Below are 6,015 nucleotides of genomic sequence, written 5' to 3' on the forward strand. Positions count from 1 at the left end.
ATGCAGCTCTGCTAAACCTGTCAAGTAAAATCTAAAAAAAAATAGACTGAGATTTGTGAGTGACATTTGTGTGAAAACAAAAACAAACAAAAACCCTGCTTGCAAATTAGCAGATAGAGAGGAATAAATACACACTTTTAAACAGTTTACAGTTATTGTGGCTGAACAGTGAAATTAAAAAATGTGTAAATAGAAGATGTATCTTCACTTTTGTGGTTAGTATAAACCTTGATATTTTATGTTATCTAATCAGGGCGGGGATCGATTCAAATGTCAAGAATCAATTCAATTCCAATTCTTAAGATTCAGAATCGATTATCACGATTTGATTTGATTCGATTCCGATATTGATTTGGGTTATTGTTATTAAAACAGTTTTTTGAGCTGTTGCATGAATTATATGACTGTAGTTATGCAACATATTAAACAGCAAGTATTGGCAGCTAATGATGCTGTAAGGACCAATCAGCTCCCAGAATGCTGATAGAACTGCTTTCAGAAACACCTTGTGGGGCAGAATTACCAAACAGATCCAGGGCAGCAAACAGAGACGGATGAAATCGGTTTAATTTTTCAACACATTCCATTTTTATTTTTTCCATTTTCGGTTTGTAATTTTTGAGAATTTGGTTTTTAGCATTTTATGCAAATGTAACCCCAAGACAGTAAAGTAATGAAATATAGACAATTTAAGCAATTATAACTGAAAACTTTAATATTTTCATACCTTTAAACATATTTAAAGGCAAAACATGACACAAGTTATTCTCGTGTCCAACAAAACATTCCTTTTTTGGGCATAAAAAGAAAATACCAAAAGTTTTAATGTAAAGATGAAAAAAAAATCGATCTTTAGACATACGAATCGATTTTTAGGAATTAATATGAGAATCGATTTAGAATTTGAAAATCTTTTTTTTCAACACAGGCCTATATCTAATAAAGAAAAAAAAGGTTCCTTCTGTGAGTGATGGCAGCACGAGCAGCACATGACAAAAAAGGGGTGTGCATGAGTGTCAAGACTATTTAAGCATGCACATACTCTCTCTCTCACGCATGAGCATGACAATATGTGCCACGTCCCAGACCTGAAGGAGAAGCGGCGTCACCAGAGGAGCAGAAGGCAGCGGCGAGGCCTCAGAGGCCCGGGTGGAGGAGTGGAGGAGTGGAGGAGTGGAGGAGTGGAGGAGTGGAGTCGGGGACCGGCGGAGCAGCTCAGCGAGCTGTGCAGAAACAACCTCCTCCAGATGGCAGCTGTGTGATTTAACAGGAACGGAAAGCAGCTGCGAACAGCACCGAGCTGCACCCCCCACAACCTCCACCCATGCCTGACTGGGACCTGCAGGGGAGGCACAGCGATTTGCATGAGAGGGATATTTTGGCCAACCAAACCTGACCCTGCCACAATCCCAAATCTCACTTCTCCTTTCGGTCCTGCTGACTGAAATACTCCGCCAGGAAGCAAACTCGACAGATTCCAGTTGTGGGCTTCACAGAATCCAATAAAGAGATGTGCACGTCTATTTAGAGAACCGCATCTCATTAAGGGGCAGCCCAACTAAAATAATAACAGCCTTTCTTGTAATTTGGTCACTGTTTCTATACCAAGGTTTCTCGACATATGGAAGTGGGAATAGAAATTGCACAACTAAATAACTTGGTTTGGATTGCTTTACTTTAGTTACTAAAGTTACTAAACTTACTACATTACATTTTCCTGCATTATGATGCTTTTTAAAGAGGTCAACCCATAGCGTTCCAGAAAGATTGATCTAAAACTATATTATAGATATCTCTAATTCTCATTCCGTCTAATTAAACCATATCTACAGATAGATTTATTTCAGATAAAGTGAAATAAGGTGGCAGATATCAATAGTTATATCTGGGTCTCTGGAAAGCGTCTAGACTCGAGACATCTGTTGAATTAGACGCTATATAAATAAAATTGAATTGAATTGAATTGAATATCCAAAGATACTCCAAGTGGGAACGCCTGAGTGAAACTTGTTCAGAAGCTTTCTCTGATTTGTGAAATTTTCTAACACTCTTTTTCTATCATCTTCAGCCTTGAGCCAAACTACTTCTGAGTTAGTATTTACCTGTCGTTTTAATTTGTATATATATATATATATATATATATATATATATATATATATATATATATATATATATATATATGTACTAGAAATTTTGACTCGTCATGTGACTTGTCTTTGATTCAGACTGGTCAAATCAATTAGTCAAACATTCATTTGCAACCCTGCAGCTGCTCCAGCTTGATTGATCTTTGATTGACACAAGGTGAGCGTGTTCCAGACAGCTTAAAAAAAAAAAAAGATGCTCAGAAAAAAACTGTCTTCAGAAAACCTATGGATGACATTACGCAGCCTTTGTTCAGTATTTATAGAGTCGATGACAATAACGGAGAAAATGCGATGAGTAGACAGCAGGTGCAGATGCAGATATCTGAGTCATATCTGATTTATCACCACGTGAGGCATTTTTAATGCATGCCTTTTAAACTGTTCAAACATCAGTTCCAATAAAGCACCAATATCCTGCACCTGCTGAATTTTCCATCTATATAACTTTTCTCTGTGAGATGTAGGGAATGTCAAGGTACACAAAGAGCTAAAACCCAGGTTCCTCTCCTTCAGTCCCATCCCCAAAAGAGATGCGTTGGTTCAATTCAATTACATTTCAATTCAATGTATTTATTTGTTAACAGGGACTGTACATATTGATGAACACAAGTGTAAATACGTAATGGTTATAGCCAGAGGCTAATTTCCACTATTCGTCTCCGCGGCAAATCAATGCCACACACAAAATCGTACACCTGCAGACAATGGAGACAAGATATAACAACAAAACACAACATTAAAAGACACGACTGAGCTAGATAAAATCATAAGAAATAAAAGTGCAAGAGTTTTAAAGTGTTGATGCAGATTACACATCGTCCCATTATTTCTTTAAAGTGCTCTAATGCTCAGATTTGTAAAGTGCTAATGCATATTGCACTTTGCCCTATTGCACTTTTCTGGCACACACTGACATGTGTGTGCTGATGTTATTGCACAAGTTGACATTATATTACATATTTGTTATTATGTATGGACCATTGTACATTTACATACATACAGAAGGCATATAATGATACAGTAACGGGTCACGACAGAAAAAAAAAACTAACAATTAATGTTCACACCTTTGGTTTTCCTTCAGCCATATTTTAAGTTTTACTTTAAAAGAGGGTAAAGTAGAGCTGTCTTTAATAGTGGTAGGAAGGCTATTCCAATAGCCCCCCCCCCAAGTTGGAAAGAACATTCCTGCCGAACGCAGTGCGCCTGCAGGGAAACTCAACATCTCCTCTGTCGCAGGCCCTGGTTTTCATGCCTTTGACAGACCTTTGGTGGGATTTACCTTCAATTCTCCTTCTGATGGGATGGCTCTGGTGCTGAAGTGTGCTAAGAAAAGGAAGGTGCACATGTGGAGCTACTTAATAATGAAAAAAGGTGATCCATTTGATGTCGTTTGTCGTAGTTATTTAGCCAACAGTAATGGTACAAGGCCCCTAACTTTTCATGTGGATCATGTTTGGATCATCATTTTGGGGGCCTGAGACAAGAATCTACCCCAGAGTCCCAGTAAAACCCCAATGTGATGGAGGCGGTGAGCTGTAAAAACCTGTAAAATCCATTCTTTAGTAGGGATTTCATATGGATCCAGACCGTTAATAATCATTATTTTCTCCATATACCGCTCCCTGGCTTCCTTGTTTAAGATATCCCGGTAAATTCCAGTTCCTTTCCAGCAGTTTAACATCTTTTTTTTTGCGTTCCGTCTGTTCACTTGGTGAAACAGAAAAGCGTCCCGTCTTCTCTCAAAACAAATGCACGCGACGGGATAGGAATTTTCCGGCAGTACGCGCTGGTGCTCATGGGAAACGTAGTGTTCTTTCTGGTAAAGCAGTACCGCTTTTGTCCAAAAGATGCCGCCAAACTCGGAAAAGCTGAAAGTTACATTGTGCTGCTTTAAGATGATCCTTCAGGTTAATCTGTTCCACTTTGAGAACAAAACCGGACAGATTTGTGGACCTAAAGTCTAGATTCAAGTAAATTAATCCTGGCTATAGTTACATGTAGTTGAGATGAATGTTGCTGAGGTGAACTGAGCTGGTCCAACGGTGTATCAGGGCCATTTAGGAAAAATGTTATGTTGTTGAAAAAAACCTTTTACAGGCTTTGGATCACATAAGTGAGATACTTTAATGCTCCTATTTTATTGGTTATAAATGAAAACAGATCTTTTTTATCTCTCCAAATACAGTATAAAGGAGCCTGATGTTATAGTTCGGAGGGTTTTTAACAAGTAAACTATTCTGTATAATAGTGTAGGGCCTGATTTTATCCCCACTCGTGTCAGACGTTGCCTTCGTCAGTGAGTCACTATTATCTCGGTGCTCCGGCTAAATAAATCAGGATATCAGAAAGTATTTGAAGACGCCACCATCCAGTACCTCCGTCTCAGCGGCAGCAGTGAACCAGTGGATGTTGTTTCAGGTTGGTGATTTCAGCTGATTGAGGGAGTTGGAACAAAGCTGGATTGGAACAACGCTGGCCCACGCTGCTCGCTGCTCTTCACGTCGTGGCTGTTCAGACTTCGATTAAGGGAATATTTTGAGGCAAGATATTACAGGAGTCTTATAGTATGCTAATACTACAGATAACTACAGGAACATATCAGTAATTTGGGACATAAGACAGAAGTAGCTACACTTTAGGACTAAGGTTATAGATGTTTTATTGTTGATATTAGTTTTTCTTAAGCATCGTGATTTTTTTATAGCTTTTCAGTTCTTGCTGTATATTTTATATATAATAATTTCAGTCAGCATCAGTCAAAAATTAAGATGAATTAGCATACGATTAACCTGATTCATCGCCACTTGTATAATGCAAAAATCGAACATCTGAAACCAAACCTCTTTACCTCTCAGCAAGTCTTTCTGGATAATCTTGAATTTTTCTAACTATCAATTTGCTCATTAATAACTGCAGAACTGAGCAAAGGTCATTATATAAAGGTTAATTTATCAAACCTATAGACTTCTAACCCTGAATAATAAGTGTAAAAATGATTGTGACAATAATTCTACTCTGATCTTGGTCTCTGATGTCACAGAACCCTGAAAATATGAATGACATATTATCAGTTAGCTGGTCGTCACTTTAGGCCTCCAAATAAACACTTTCATGTGCTTGTATGTAAAAACACAAAATTATTTTGTCATTTTCAAAATATATCCCCTTTATATGCAAGTGTGCCACCTGAAAACCCTTTTTCAACTTATTTCAACATATTCCCATGCAAACCTTATGCTTTGACTTTAAATGTACATTTTTAAAATCAGTCCACTATCAGATTTCATGTATTGAAATGTTTTCTTATATTTTTACCGGTAATCTGAAATCAAGCATTAGCTCATTTAAATTTCTTCCTGCTTTTATGGATGTGAGAACAATTGTAAATATTTCCAGATAATTCTTCCATTTTACTCAAACTCAAATTCTAAATGTTGCATTTTACATTATATTTAAAGCATTGAGTGTAAAGTTTATAAATGCCATTATGTGAAGTGGAAGAGTGAGCCATATTCCAAAGATGCAACGTAAAAAACAGAATTACATTAACTCAAAATAAAGGATCATACCTTTTAGTTTGTTAATTTCCTCCTTAATTTCAAGGACAATATTTATTTTGATTTATTTCAAAAGTCAAATTAGCTTTTTTCCCTTCTCTTCGTTAAATCCAGTAGATGCACTGTTTTATTTGCATGTTTGTGACCACAGATCTCCAGATGTTGCACAGCCACAGTTAAATTGAACTACAAGCTCAGACCATATGGCTCAGTTCTCAGCCCGGACCCGCCGGGCCCGCCGGGCCCTCAAGATCCCGTCAGCACCAGAGGAATTCTGCACATCTGTCCCGGTCCGGCTGCGGGGAGTC

Source organism: Cololabis saira, chromosome 17, assembly GCF_033807715.1.
Source record: "Cololabis saira isolate AMF1-May2022 chromosome 17, fColSai1.1, whole genome shotgun sequence".
NCBI classification, from domain to species: domain Eukaryota; kingdom Metazoa; phylum Chordata; class Actinopteri; order Beloniformes; family Belonidae; genus Cololabis; species Cololabis saira.